Source organism: Protopterus annectens, chromosome 16.part0 (assembly GCF_019279795.1).
Source record: "Protopterus annectens isolate FY-2018-M chromosome 16.part0, PAN1.0, whole genome shotgun sequence".
In the NCBI taxonomy this organism is placed as follows: domain Eukaryota; kingdom Metazoa; phylum Chordata; order Ceratodontiformes; family Protopteridae; genus Protopterus; species Protopterus annectens.
Window position 1 is genome coordinate 27,593,257 of NC_056750.1, and position 16,763 is coordinate 27,610,019.

The following is a 16,763-nucleotide window of genomic DNA, read 5'->3' on the forward strand; positions in this document are numbered from 1 at the left end:
TAAGAGTTACAGGTAGCCTAGTCAAGAAAAGACAAAGAAAAGCACACAGCCAAAAGAAAAAAGTAATTATGCAAGAGAAGTGCCCAACTATTAAAAGTAAGGTATATATCAACAAATTGTACATAACAGAAAACAGGTCAAGTGCTGAAAAAAATCAAAAAGCAGGGAAATAAGAATCTTTCAAAAGAATTAGAACTACAGAATGAACAGCTGAACCACATCAGCTGTACAGACTGAATTATCTTCCCTCTGTGTTGGTATATTTAATGTTAGGGGTGCATGGGGGCACAATTTCCAGCATGACAAAGTGTGTGGGTGCTTTAAATTCAACCAAAACTGCTATTTTATTTTAACTTGCTAATCAGATGAGTGGGCTGGTCCAATCATTCTTTGCGGTAACAATGCAGACACATGGCAAATGAAGGTATAATGACACATACACATCCAATTATATGTAATGAAAACAGATATGTTACACACCCTTAATAAAAAAATACAAGACAGTTATTCAGCAAAAATATTAGCCAGAAAAATGGCAGAATGCATAAAGATGTGCATATGTAAGCTGTATGTGAGGAAATTAAGAAAAAAAGGAGGAGGAGGAATCTGTATGATGGTAAGGAGGAAAGATAAAAAGTTAACAACTGAGTTGACTGCAATAACACTGCGACTAAATTAGTAAGCTGGTTAAGGACAGTACATCTGAAGTTTAAGGAAAGAAAAAACTGTGAAGATTTCTAATGTCCAATGGGAGGAAATGTCAACAGGGTTAGTTAAAAAAAACAGTACAGAGGTGGATAATTCAAAAGGTATTCAAAGGGTAACAGTATCCTGTTTGTTTGATCTAAGAGAACCATGACGTGAGAAATGACATTCTGCTGAAAAAAGGAAGGCAGAAGTTAGTATTCAAATAGTCTGTTGACAGCTACAGAAACAGGAATGTAGCTTCTTCTGTAAATACAAACACAGGTGTAGCTAGCTAGCTATTTTTGTGCTAGATACCATCTATAGATCTAGCTCCCACCAAAAAACAGTTGCCACAGTTTATAAGACTCACAGAACACACAAAAGAAGCTTTTTTATTCTTTAAGCTGCAGCAATTGCAAACTAAATTTGTAGTGATCAGTTGCTACAGTTTACAACACATGTTGCTCTACAAAAAGTTTAGTTCTGACCATAATGCAATACTAGTATTTATATCTAAATGGAAGTATGCACAGAAGAGTGATCGGGATGCGGCAATCGTGCCCCGTAACACCTTGTAACAAGGGCAGCTGCCCCCTTAACCCCACCCTAGCTACACTACTGACCAGAAGGCCATCTGTAAAGTTGAGTACAAGGCAGTGGGGAGTTCTACTGTCTTACAAGACAATAAAGCAATTCCATTTTACTCATTACTTTCAAAACTGAAAGGATATTTTAGGAACTGCAAAGACTAAACAGGGGAAATATATTAAAGTTTAGAAACAGGTATATATTTAGTAACAGAGAAGCTAGATTCTAGATAAAGAAAGACAAAAAAGTTGTGTAAGTAAATAAGTATATGTTTGATCAGTTCTGCAGTACCCTTAGCTGTATGGGTTATATCTTGCCAAGGATATAACAGCCATCCAGTTTCCAAACCCTTCAAGGCACCATCCATGCACCCAAAATGTCAGGTAGCTTGAGCTGAGCTGGCAAGTTTGGGAGCCAAGTCCTTAACAGCTTTCTTGACAAGACAGAGAGGGAGGCTGAGCCTTAGAAATACAATGCTAGGAAGAAATAAAATAAAACAACACACACTGGCATAAACTTTATTTAATTTATTTCCAGTTTGATGACCGGGGAGGTCCACTGGGCTCAAGGAGCCTGTTTTCAGTGGAGGCCCGGGGAGAAAAGCTCCACATTACATACAGGTAAATCAAACATATAATTATATAAAATCAAATGTAGAATTATACAATTAGATGTAACAAATTAGAAATTCAAAAAAGAAAAAAAAAAAACACTCCATGACATACATACATAGTTGATTAAAGAGCCATTTGCACAGCATATAGTTGAACTGAGGCAGCAGAAATAGTATGAACAAAATGCCAAATACTATCAAATAGAAACTCTTATGTTAGTAGTTGCAAAGACTGAATATTTGAAAGATAGTAGTAAGTAGTGTTTGTCAAATATGTGGGAAATAAACTCACATTAAAATCAGTTTATGTTTTATTTCATTGTGGTGGTCTTGTCCCGTTGTTTTTGGATATTAGGTCAGATATTTCTGGAAGGAGACCTTTGGATGGTAGCAGTATCTATTATTTTATTACTATATGTGGGAAATAAAGGTGGAGAGTATAAAGTGTACTATGTATACATTCAAGATTGTGGTGAAAGAAGAGAGAGGCAGCTGAGCAGGAGAGAAGGAGGCAGTAATTTACTAGAAATAGATTCTGGTGTAGGCAGAGAAAGGGAGATGTACAGGGGAGATAGAGGCAATTATTTAGTAGCAAAAGTGGAGTATACACATATATTAGTTAGTTAGCATCACCCCTTAGTATCAACCTTATATGTAGGTAGGAAAGAGATATATTCCCAGATAGGGAGAGAGAGTAGAGATAGGAAGCTATATACAGTATTTACATTATATACATACAAGGTTTTGATGTTATATTACGTTCGATTCAGCGAGAGGTAGCTGTAGAGGAAAAACAGCATGGTGTAGGGGAATATGTAGAAGTACATGTATAAGAGACCGTGGCAGGATTAGTTAGAGTGAAGTTACATTTCCATTTATAGCAGAGGTAGGAATGGAGCTGGGATTTGAAGTGTTCAAAGTTTTTAGAGATTCGTAGTGAGGATGGAAGTGAGTTCCATTTTTTGCCTAAGGAAAAGGATAGGAGAAACTGGCCAGCCGGATGTTTTGGTTTGTATACAGTAAGTAGACTTCGATGAGCAGATCTTAGGGTTCTGTGAGATGTGTAAAATGGTAGGATATTTGTTAGAGCAGGGAAGCAGTGGGTTTAAAGATTCATTTGTGGGCTGTAGTGAGTTGGAGGTAGTCAAGGTGGTTAGGAAGCTCTAACCAGTTTAGCATGTGGAGAGACGTACAATGGTGGGAGGAAAAAGAAGGGGGGATGGAGGTACAGAGCAGCTATGGCAGCAGTGATCATTCGAACATCTACTGATATGGTAAGCTTACTTACATAACTGTATTATGTCCACCAGACTGATCACTGCTGCAGTAGCCTTAGCTATACAAACAGATTACCATAGAGTACCGCATTTGGGGAGTAGAAGAAGAGACCAGTGGCCACAGAACGATCCTAGGAAAGTCTGAACTGGACCTAGAGTAGGAATCAAGCTTATTGTGCCTTACAGAGGATGAAGCATCTTCTAGATTACTTCTAAAATCCACCCCTTTCCAAAAAGCTATAGATAAAGCCAAGGCCCTGGTAGAGTGAGCCTTGACCCTGCCTGGAACAGTTTTGTTATGGTCAGTGTAACAACAAATAATAGCCTTAGACAACCATTTGGAAATGGTCTATTTTGACAAAAGCTGCACCTTCTTCTTCCCTTCACTAGAAAAGAACAAGTGATGTGAAGATGTAAAAGATTTAGTTCTGTCAGGATAGTACCTGAGCTGACACTGGACATCCGAGGTATGGGGTATTCTTTCTCCCTCTTTTTTAGTCTAGGAAAGAGAATGGGGAGATGGATAGTGTTTGGCTTAAAGTAAACACAGACACCACTTCGGGCATAAAAGGAAGATTAGTTCTCAAGAAAACCATGCCACTGTGGAAAATGAGATAGGGCCGACACCATAACAGCTTGCAACTCATACATTCTTCTTACAGACATCACAGCAAGCAATAAAACTATTTTCCATGTTAAGAACTTCAAGTTAGCTGGCTCAAATGGAGCAAGTGCTAGCTCCTCTCACACAAAATTCTGATCCCAAGAAGGAGCCAATGGTTTACTTGGAAGCCTCTTGTGAAAAACCCTTTTCAAAAACATTTTGACATGAGACTGCCTTGAAGGAGAAGGCTCCATCGGCAGACATGCTAAAAAGGCTGATTAATAAATACTGGTATAGGAAAAACAAAGGCCATAGGATAACAACTCACACAAATATTGTAAAACCAGAGAACAACTAGCCCTGAATGGGTACTGGTCATGTTGTTGGCACCTACTACAAAACCTTTTGTATTTGCAAATATATGAATTTATAGTAGCAGGCTTTCACACCTCCATTAGTACCAACTGCTCATCCTCATTAAACAGGTGTCTAAAAGGAATTGAGACCCTACCACCCAGGCAGTATATGAAAGATGACTTATGTCGGGGTGGATCAAACACCCCTGTTCTTGTGAAAGTAGATCAAGTCTCTGATGAAGCCTGTGGTAATTACCCCTGGACATTTCCAAAACAAAGGAGAACCACTGTTGCCTCAGCCAAAAGAAAGTCACCACAATGATCTCCAGGGGTCCCTTCTGAATCTTCAGATGTAGCCAGGATATTAGGAGAAAGGGTGGAAAAGCATACGGCAAAATTCTTGATCAAAAAAAGAAAAGAAAAGGTATCTGCCTTACAGGCTTTCTTGTCTGGAGTCCTGGAACAGAAATGTGCCAACTGATTTGTTCAGAGAGGAGGCAAACAAGCACTCCCTGTGGATCAAATCTTAGAAGGCTCCCTGATCTAGTTTCCATTCAGGAGAATCTCAGCTTGTCTATCATACAATTTTGCTCTGAATGAACGAGGACAGTCAGGTAAAGAGGGTATGACTTGGTTCCCCTCGCTCATTGATGTACCACATGACTGTGGTATTGTCTGTAACAACCTGAAGAGGTCCCATGAACCAAAAATGATTCACAGAGTTGAGTTCCTTGATCAGGGCATGCATCTCTTTGATGTGTATGCGCTAGTGTCTGTCCTTGCTGTCCCATACCCTGCATTTCTATCCCTCCTGAAATTGGTGACTGAATGTTTTGGAACAGGGAGGGAGAAGGGAAGATCTGGATTTAAAGATATCTGTTTCCACCAAATGATTTGTCTTCTAACAAACTCCAACAATGGAACTTTAAAAGATAAGGGGCATTGATGCAGAGACCAATGAGACTTCGGACACCACTGTATTTTTCTCATGTGGAGTCTCTCCTGTGGTATCATGAAAATCATAGAAGCCATGAGATCTAAAACCTTGAGGTATGCCCTTGCAGTGACCAAAATTTGAGTGGAAAACCTTAGAAACATCTACATATAGATCTATTTTTTTCATGGGGAAGAAAAGCTGTTTGAACTGAGGTGTCTAGCTGAAATCCCATGAACACAATACTGTGTGAAGGCTTCAAGAAAGACATTAGAATGTTCTCCTGGAATCACAGCTTATTTAAGTGACCTTTCACCCAAGAGAGAGAGAGAGACTCCTGACACTGAAAAAGACACTACAAAGATAAGCAAGTTGCCTAAATACGAAATAAACATAGAAACCCTGTAGCTTGCAATGAGCTATGACTGGAGCTAGACACTTCGTGAACACTCTTGGTACAGTGGACAGCCCAAAATATAAGGCAAAGAACTGACAAAGGGATCCAAATATACAAGACTTTAAGAAATGCCTAAAATCTGGATGAATAGAGATGTGATGATAAGCATTTGTAAGTCTAGTGCTACCAGGAAACTTCAAACAGGAAAAGAGTTAACAGGTTGTGAAGTAGCAGCATTTTGAATTTGGGTACTATCACAAAAAGGTTTAGGAAAGAAAGATTTAGAACTGTTCTCCAAGCATTTTCTTTCGATGGCACTAAGAATATCCTTAAATAAAAACCCTTCCCCACCTGGGTAGGAGGAACTGGATCTATCACTCCTTGGGACAGCAAGTAATAAAGAACCAATGAAAACAAATGCGTCTGGTCTAGAGGATGAGGAATGACCCCCTAAGAAAGGAAGAATTTCCTCCCACTGCCATGTGCAACCCTAATGAATGACCTTCAGACCATATTTGTCTGAAACCATTTTTGACAAACAGAAAAATGGAGATTCAGTCTTTCTGGAGGAAAAAAGGGGCCAGGGTGGGAGGTGGTCATAAGGTCTCTTGAAAAGTCATTCAGCCTCGTTCGGCTGTTCTTGGTTTACAGAGGTTCGTGGCTTCGTTTTGGAGCCCCCTTGCCATTTCTGCTTAAACGTCAGTTTACCTCTATTTTAGTGAGACTGTTTATTCTGCCTTTTTTCCCCAAAATTGGACAAGGAGTTAGAGAATCCCTTAGAAATTTTGAAAAGGAGGGCTGAAAAATCTAGATTTCCTGGATCAGCCTGCCCCTTTCATCACACTTTTTGATCATCCTTGCAGCTGAGGGCCAAAAACTACATCTCCATCCAATGGGAAATTTAAAATCTCATTTCTAACTTCATCTGGGTGGTTCAATTAATGGAATCATGCAAACCCCCTGAAAATAGTACCAGTGGTGAAAGCTCTGCAAGAAGTTTCAACAAATGATATACACACACTCCAAACAATGAGTAGTGTTACCTGTGTGACAGAAGAAACTAAATTAAATCAGATGTTTCCTCATAAGAAAAAACTACAGATAAAACATTCCCCATACTTTCTCAATTAGTCAGAACAAATGTTAACATACGGGCCTGACAATTCAAAATTCTGAAAATCAAACTTGCTGAAGTATACATGTTCCCATACCTATCAATAATTTTCTCATTTTTATCAGAAAAGTAAGACTGGAATTAACCAAGTGCTTAGCAACATAGGGATCAACTAAGACTACAGATGCTGGGTCAGGTTTGGAAATAGTGTATAAACATTAAAAAGACTGAAGAACTTTATATAGCCTATGTGCCTTGTTAAGGGTAGCTGGCTGACTATTAGGAAAATTGCAGGTAGTAACATATAAATCCACTAAAGTAGACAAAACAGGAGGAATGGGTATACACTCTGGAAATTCTTTCAGTAACAACTTATAGTATTGTCTGAGGGACTAAGAAACCTCAGTGTTCTTCCACTGAAAACAATGGCACATTCTAGTAATAGCAATAGTCTCAGAGAAAGAGAGAAAACCCTACAGGGAGAATAAGAATCTGAGCTCCACTCTCAGTCTAAATCAGAAATCTGAGGGCAAAACTTTACATGTCCCTTTAACTTCCTGTTCAAATTCAGAATCATAAATCTCTTCATGAAAATAGCTACCCCTCCTTCTTTAATCAGAAACTATTTTGCAAGAAAAAGATCAATAGCCTGAATTATACCCTGAGCCAGACCCAGTAAACTATTCCTGTCTAAGGAAATTTAAGGAGGAATAGACACGTTAAGTTTTTTGTTTCTTTTGGACAGGATAAAATGGAGCCAACCATGTTACTAAAAGCATCAGCAGCTTCTTCAGGGATGTACACAGCATTCTGACAAAACAGGGAAGCATTCCATGTTCCCTCTCCGAGGACCAACAAGAGTGGCTCTCCCTTGCCCACTGCCTGGAGTCCAACAGCCGCAAAGAACATGTCTAACCCTTGGTGCACAGAGCCAGTAGCTGCAACATCAGAGGGATCCAGGATAAAAGATGAGTGGTCTGAGGTACAATAACTACAGCAGAGTCACCTACATGCAGATGAGGCAAACTGCTAACCTGCTGTGCCTTCAACGGCTCTTTGCTTAACTGTTTTCTTTTTGTGGATGGAAGACCAGACAATGGGACCAGTAGTGTGTTACATGCTCAGGCCAAAAATGGTGCCATTCTCCCTGGGAAGATAAAGCAGCAAATGCTGGTAAAAACTACATGTTTTTAAAAGTCAATTTTTTTCATAGAAAAACACAGTAAAGAGCACTTAAAACACTTTGCCAGACCCCCAAAATTAAAAAGCAAAAAAAAAAAAAAATTCTCCACAGAAAAATGTTTTTCAGTTACTTTATACAGCTTTTAAACTGACAGGGAAAAAAAAGAGTGCTCCCATTTAAACGTATGACACAGTCTCGTGACAGTCTGTTACAATACGGAACTCCTACCTATAAAATAACATTCCTGAAGAGGAAAGTGATAACACACACACGATACATTTAGAAAATGGAAGTTTTCTCCCCAAAGGGACCTATCCCCAGCAAAGGAAGAGCACTAAGCCAACTGTCGATCCTTGAAAGCCATACAGGACCATAATCTTCAGCAGCAATAAAGCTATGAAGGTCTTTGCATCCAAACTTGTCTTTTAGTTCAGGGTACGTGAAAGGTGCCTTGAAGCTTTGGAAGCTGGCCGGCTGTTATATCCTTGGCAATATATGGATCCCATTTCATCCAGCGAATTTACGTTTCATCGAAACGTAAATTCATGACCTCACTTATGCAAAAGTGCATTTTTTTGAAAATGCTCTTTCGTGTAAAAACAGAAATAAAAAAAAAAAAAAACCAGAAAAAAATAAAAACATGCAGTTTGCATGTAATGTTAGTTGTACATCAATGTTTAGTGTTGATACACAACTAAGCAAACTATTGCTGACATCGTGGTACAGTGGGGATAAGGGAATATTACCTTTTCCCCACTGTAGTGCGATCTCAGAGTGAGAATATTAAAATGGGGGGGGGGGAGCGCAGCTTTCCCCTCTGCATACTTGTGTTTAGTGTTTTTTTTTCTTTTAGGTTTTATTTATTTATTTATTTACATGAAAGTGCATTTCTGAAAAAATGCACTTTTGCGGAAGTGAGGTTGCGAATTTACGTTTCGATGAAACAAATTCACTGGATCAAAGTAGATATATATATATATATATATATACATACACATAAACATTTTATATATATATATATATATATATATATATATATATATATATATATAGATAGATAGATATAGCTAAGGCTACGGCAGCAGTAATGCATATGGTGAACATGACTAACTACTTAGTGAAACACTTTAAGATGCTCTTTGTGTTGATTTTCATGTCAGACATTAGGTGTTGCTGCAGTCATTATAGGAATACTGTTTGACTATCCAAACCACATCTATCCCTCAAATATCACTACTCTCTCACTTCTAAATAAATCCTGATGCTGGTTCTGTGAAACATGCTCGATTCCCAAGAAGCTGAAAACAAGCTCAAGAGAAGGGAAGAAACAACTACAAAGAAACATGCAGGCAGGATAGACTTGCGGAACAGCACTATTTAAGAACCATATCCCGAAATGCAAAGCCTAGCTCAACTCTTAAAGTAGGTCTGCACTGATGGACAACAGACTGTAGCATAGACTGGCTGCAGTAAAGATCTCAAAACACGGCCTACATATATTCAACATTGGATAAATTTCCTTTCTCAAAATTAGATACTAAGCCTATAGTAACAGAAACACCGTAACATTTGTTTGGATTCTTAACACACTGTAAATGAGATAAAAATATGATCCCATGTTGTGACATCCTTAACCCTCATAAGGAAGAAATAACAAATGTAATTTTACTGTAACAGTAGACCTACGAGAGTAGCATCCTTGGGTTCATCCTCTCATTACATTTTAGTACTTCTCCTCTGAAGCTCCAATGGGACACATGGCTCAACAGAAAGTTAAGCTTTTGGTATCCAGGCTTCATGCTCAGGCTATCTGGTGAGATGAACCAAAAATTTGGAATACTCTTACTAAAACCTACAGAACAGCCATAGGTAATGGCATTCTACTCTCCACACTTGAATACAGCCTCCTCCTAATAGTTTCAGCATCAAAAACAAACTTCACATGCATTCAAACAGCAACCAGTACAATCTGGTGATTTATTACTCAGTCTCCTGAAACTGAACACCACTGTGAATACACTGAAAAAGCAAAATGGCTCTCTATTCAAAAAGGGTTTAGGATCCAGCTTATTCAAACTCCAAGTCAAACTGACCTCTTCTTCCTTAGCAGCTAAACTAATTAGACAACCTTCCTCTTACAGCCTCAGAAACCATAAACACTGCCATTACAGTGCAACCCCAAACTAAGCTCCATTGCACATATCACTGCTTCTCTACAATAGGTCCAAAACTCTGGGAAACTATTCCCCTACAAAAAAGACACCTCACGTCATCTTACCCAAAATGTGGGGCTCAACTAAAAGCCCACTTCCTCTCATCAGCCAAATGTTGTTACCTCTCAACCAGCCATACCACCTAACCTGAGCTAAGACACTGTCCGCCTCTACTAATAACACACTTACTGTCTCTCAAATGCCAGGTTCTACTGCACAAGTCTTCATCTTTCACTCATAACCTTTTGTTTCATGTAACTTATCCTTCCAACTATTCACAACCTCTAAAATCCTTCACCACATGCAACTATCCTATCATTCCAATGTAGACAGCACTGTATAGCACATCAGGTGAAAAACTGAAAGCACAACTGCAAGTTGTCAAAACTTTTTCAAATGAAAAAAGAATGTCATTTGGTCTTGATAAATGTGCAAAAGCAACCTTTACAGCAGCAAAACTCCAACACCAAGAAAACATCAGTTTGGGGCAAGAATGTTATATAAAAGAACTTGAGCAAGAGGGAGTGCATAAAGAAGAAGAATCAACAAAACATGTACAAATGCAAACAAAACATGTACAAATGCAAACAAACGTACAAATGCAAACAAACATGTACAAATGCAAACAAACATGTACAAATGCAAACAAAACTTGTACAAATGCAAACAAAACATGTACAAATGCAAACAAAACATGTATAAGTGCAAACAAAACTTAGTAAGGAATACTTTAGAAAAGAAGAAGGATGTTTCATGCTCACCAAATGATTTACAAAAATCAGTGCACACTAGGATTACATATTCCCCATTCTGAAGGAGGGATGGGCCTCCTTGAAATTGATTACATGTATAGATCTGCAATCATGGGACTGCACACACACACATCTGCAGACCTCACAAGACCCAAATGTAGTGAAGGTTTTGAAACATGAGGAGAATAAATCTAAGATGACTTCTCTGCTTAGTCTAGCAGAATCATACTGGCGTCAAACAGGAATCGAAATCAAATCTGAAAGAGAAAAAAATCAGGCAGCAATTGAATGTTCCAAAAATAAAAAAAGAAAGAGTGTAAGATGAAGGACCAGATAAAAAGGCAAGAAATGTGGAAAATGCATAAATATAGTTGCAAGTATAGAAAACTTCTGGAATCTCATATAGAGCAGGATCGAACACAGGAATGGTTAAGGAGAGGAGAATTCAAACCAAGAGATGAAAGGTTAATATTGGCGGCCCAAGATTGTGGGTTATCTACACGTTGGTTTACACAGTCCATTGAGCATGTGGGAGAAACAAACAAATGTAGGCTTTGTAAAACAGAATTGGAAACAGTTGCACACCTCGTTGCTGGTTGTGACATACTAATGGCAGAATGACTGTATACTGAAAGGCATAATAATGTGGCAAGACTGTTGCACTGGGTTTGTGCAAACATTATGGTACTGAAGTGGCTGAAAAACACTGGCAACATGAGCCACAAAGCATCACAGAAAATGATGACATCTACATCACATGGGATCGCCCATTACCAACTGTTCAAATGATATATGCTAGAAAACTGATACAGTGGTCCATGAAAAGAAGACAAAAGTAGCATTGAATACTGAAATCATCACACCCAGTGACTACAGTGTCTTGCTTACAGGCAGACAAAAAAATCATATCAGGAATTGCAGGCAGAAACGAGAGCAATGTGGACAAAAGATACCCAGACAGTTCCAATAGTAGTAGGAGCAATGAATCTTGTAAAAAAAAAAAAGAATCTGCAATCATATTTAGATATGTTACCAACACATGTAACCCCGTATAAATTGCAGAAGTCATTACTGGGCACACTGCGGGTGTTGAGAAGACCACTCCTGACTGACATCAAAGACTGAAACAATACTAATTTCATGAACTTTAATCATACTTTGACTTAGGAATGGGGTCCATTCCCGTCATGGTATTAGAAACCCAAAAGATCTGGAGAAATTAAAAAAGTGCAATCTTCACAAACACCTCACTTTCTACATGAGATATGGACTGACATTTGTGTATAAATGGAACAGACTCTACATTTTATTTTATTATCTGGTAATGGCAATTTACAGACAGGCATTTTATTATGCTTTTGCTGTCTCAGCAATTATAATTCTGATTTTCTTTGCATCTGCAGGCTACCTGAAATTGGTCACCTGTGATTAGTACTCTATCCTTGCAAACAAATTTTAAATAAGTAAAACAAATAAATATAATAAACCACTCACACACCTAAGCCTAGTGCAATATCTGCTTTCATCAGGCATGCAAATGATACTATGAAGCCCAAGGTGTTATTTAGGAATTAGAGCTGCAGTAAAATCCAGGTGTGGGTGCTGCATTGCTTCTTCACCCACACTGCTCCCGTTCCTGGTACCTCAGTGCAGGTGGAATAATCTGCATGGAAGGTATCTAGCCCCACAGTTATAAAGAGTTGTCTGAAAACAGACCCAACAAGATCTTGCCCAAATTATGGTGATCCTTACTGACAACTACAAAAGTGCCCAGTGCAGGAATTCCAACAAAGTACCACCAACATGGCCATCAGAAGCCAGTCATCCAGTTATGGGGGTGAATTGTGATCCTTTTGCAAGGTATGAGACACCACAGTAAATACGCTAGACAGTGAGGAAAGCCAAAATGACCATTTTAATACAAGTGATGCCAAACCAAAGCAAATTAAAACAACTTATTGTATGCAAACTGTCAGAATAAACAACTCGTAAAATGGTAAGTGGGCTTCAAACTTGTTTACTATTTAATAGTATCTGCAGAAAGGTGTAATTTACAGCTACAAGCTGCATTAATTTCAGCAGTCATTAGCCTACACATGGAATAGTGCACAAGCATCTACCTATGAAACAGCATTATCTGCCTCATCTCTAGCAACTATGGTCATCACAGTCACACCCATATATGATATTATTTATTTATTTTACTTGTAATAATTAACTGTTTACAACATACTCAGCTTTTTACCTTATCAAAACTGAAGAATAACTGAAAAAAATAGACAATTGGCTTATTAATTTTGCAACTCTTAAATCCCACTTCAGGTTGAGAGTTCACTGCAATACCTGGAAAAAGCAGAATATCTAGATGGCGCTGTAAAAGCTTGGCAAAGCACAGTTAGGAATATCATTGGAGGAGAGATGCACCGTGTCATCTTTGTTGGCTAAATGACTGTTCTTGCCTAAGTGACACAGGCTCAATGCTCCACTTAAGTAATGTAAGACCTGTGTGGACTGCTTTCAGCCATGACCACTGCAGGTGTGGATGATTTATGTTCATGCTCTCAGCTGGTAAGTAATAATAACCTCGGGATGTGACCTCGGTAAGGATCTCACACTGTATTATCTATTACAACAGACTTACTGTCAGCTGGTAAGTACTAATGACCTCGGTAAGGATCTCACACTGTATTATCTATTACAACAGGCTTACTGTCAGCTGGTAAGTAATAATAACCTAGGGATGTGACCTCGGTAAGGATCTCACACTGTATTACCTATTACAACACACTTACTGTCAGCTGGTAAGTAATAATAACCTAGGGATGTGACCTCGGTAAGGATCTCACACTGTATTACCTATTACAACAGACTTACTGTCAGCTGGTAAGTAATAATAACCTCGGGATGTGACCTCGGTAAGGATCCCACACTGTATTATCTATTACAACACACTTACTGTCAGCTGGTAAGTAATAATAACCTAAGGATGTGACCTCGGTAAGGATCTCACACTGTATTACCTATTACAACACACTTACTGTCAGCTGGTAAGTAATAATAACCTAGGGATGTGACCTCGGTAAGGATCTCACACTGTATTATCTATTACAACAGACTTACTGTCAGCTGGTAAGTAATAATAACCTCGTGATGTGACCTCGGTAAGGATCTCACACTGTATTACCTATTACAACAGACTTACTGTCAGCTGGTAAGTAATAATAACCTCGGGATGTGACCTCGGTAAGGATCTCACACTGTATTATCTATTACAACACACTTACTGCTTTTTTCTCTCAGTTGTAGCCTTCTGCTAGATTTTATTTATTTGCATTTTTAAGTTTTGCTAACTGTGTGCATGCTCTGGTCCAAAGACTCTTTTCAGGAATGACCCAGGTTGGCAGACCAGTGAAATACAATACAAAACAAGAGTACTGAGCAATAGGCTGGAATACAAACAGTGAGTACTGAGTATCAATGTCAGTGACACCATTTACACACAGCTGAGATACAATACGTACAAAATAAAAAGGCAGGCAATGTGTAGGAGGTTGGTATAATGGTGAAGGTGCTTCCCTTACAGACAAAAGGCCCAAGGTTTGATTCTTACATGGGGTAACTGGCTGGACTTAAAATGGCCCACAAGGGCAGTTAGTCTAATACTAATCTATAATCTACGAACCTAAGTGTGGCACAGCCATCTCAGTATGTATATATATATATCCCGTGATTTTGCAATATTAAGTTAAAGTGTTAGTGGATGTGTACAGCAGTAAAGAAAGTGGATGCTTTACTGCAGCACTCTAAAACAACAGTGTGTGAAAATGGGATCACAATGAAGAGTAAACAGTATTAAAGGACACAGTAGAATAAGTCAGAGTAATGCGAGGGGATCGAATAAGATAAGGAAGGTAGATAACGTACAGAAAAGTGAGTGATGGCAGAGATACGCAGGTAAGGGGGAGTTATTAATAGGTGCAGCTACGTAGATATCCCTAACAGTGGCTACCGTAAGTGATCACAGCAGTATAATAACTAAATGTACGGTTGTTTCTGGAGAGTGTAAACAGACCTGTGCTGTAGAAATTTACCCATGATTGTTAAAGCAAGGGCACAGATTTGATTTTTTTTTTGATGCATCTCTTCAGAGATTTCTCTAAAATCTTGAAATGATGTGACACAGCTAGTGTCCTGGAGTAACTTCTTCCAATATTCTGGTACAGTTTTAGAAAATGATCCTTCAGCTGTTGCAACAGCACATGGTAACCTAATGGAAAGATTATCTGTACTTCTGAGGGAGTAGGGAGAAGTTCTATCACCTTTTAGCCCATTCACATTAAGGTGTACAGTTGTGTATATATTGTTTATGGCTATTTGTGTTTTTAATTTTTCTGCTCTTTGAACTGTGATGTTTATATAGTTTCTTGATGCATCTCAGACCAGGGATACCTGAAAAATGTCCGTTAACTAGTGTAGCAAACCACTTAAACAAATGGTAAACAATAAAACGAATGGCGCAGTCAGATACAACCATCAGGTATAAACATCAATTGTTTGCTTAAAAGTTAGCTCCAAGACTGTCCCGAGTATAAAAAAGAGTTGAAACCAATACTGAGATCACCCTGGGTACGAAGAAGTTGGTCTCAAATGCTACACTGTCCCTAAAGAAAATGTACACCACCTGTTTACTTGCAGTTGTTGAGTCTTTCTGATGAACTGATGCTACCAAAAAAGCAGCGTCTTCCCAGACAGGAATATAACTGCAGCTATGCTGGCAGGTTCACAATAGGCATAGAGGGTGTAGCTCCCAATTATAAAGCTATGAACTAGCCTCACTTGATTAGCTGTAAGTGTTTGGGAAAACTGATTGCTCTTTCTGGATTAGGAGAATCAGGATTGCACTTGCTAAGAGACAGCTAATAACATCAGATTTGCTTTGTCTTCTCTTCTCTTAAGAAAAACTCATGGGACCAGAGTGCTAGCCTGTAGACTACAAGTCTGAATCCATTTAGCTATAGATGTACATAGGTCGCCTCTAGCTAGGTTAACTATTGAAAGGGGTTGGGAGAATCAGTAGCTCTTCCTGGCTTAACTGTACTAGTTAAGAGAACCAGAGTTGTGTTAGCCAAAAAAGGAGGCTACTACATCAGATCTGCCTTGTTTTCTCTTACCTCTAGAAGGACTCAGGAGAAAAGTGAAGGAGAAAAGGCACGCAGCAGCCTACTGCTTCACTGGAACAGAAAGGTATTCACTGTCCATGTCTCTCTCTGCAAGGTTATCTGCTGTATAATTTTCAAAGTTCATAAAATAATGGAGAAGCAGAAACAGCTACTGCTGGGGAACACCATTTCAGTATCAAACTGAGGAAGATCTTTTGACCATAGCTCCCATTTGCAGAGTTTGGGGGCAAGAGGTTGGTGTGACGACGCTCCACCTCTGGGCCAGTAATCAAGTAGCCTCAATCCTCACTACCGGCACCTGTGGGAACATTCACTAGGAGGATAACAGGTACACACCCAGTATTTCCAGATGCAGCTCTCTGCATCAAGTACAATTTCCCTTAAGAGCACACAGGGAACACAGTCAGTCTGGGGCTGATTCCTCTCTTTCTCCAGATCCCCAATAAGACTCCCCACTGGCAGAGCTACAGAGTTGAGATCTCAGCCGAGTGTCCAAGCCAAAGCCTCCAGCACCCTCTCAGTCCAACCAGTGCTCCGTGTCCCTGCCCAAGTAGCTGACACACAGACTCCCAAGATTTGATTTACTCTCTCTCTGTCACTCACACACACACACACACACACACACACACACACACACACACACACACACCTGGGGAAGGCTGGCACAGGTTTACTAACTTATGCCCCCTTCTGTCCAGGCTATAAGGCAGTTACAACTGCCACCGCACACTCTTGCCAGCTACTTTAAGGCCCTTACAAGGGTATCCAATATACTCAGTGTAATATTATTACTAATACATGGCCTCAAGCTAATTGCCAAAAAGTGCATAGTCATCCCCTTTGGAAAAAACAAAGTACCCACAAA

General features: G+C 39.2%; 1 protein-coding gene across 6 annotated transcripts in view; it reads right to left on the reverse strand.

Annotated features, from left to right (window-relative positions):
• The window catches only part of SETX (senataxin), a 2,451,437-nt gene that overhangs the window by 382,516 nt on the left and 2,052,158 nt on the right, over window positions 1-16,763 (reverse strand). The gene's annotated exons all lie outside the window — the stretch shown is intronic.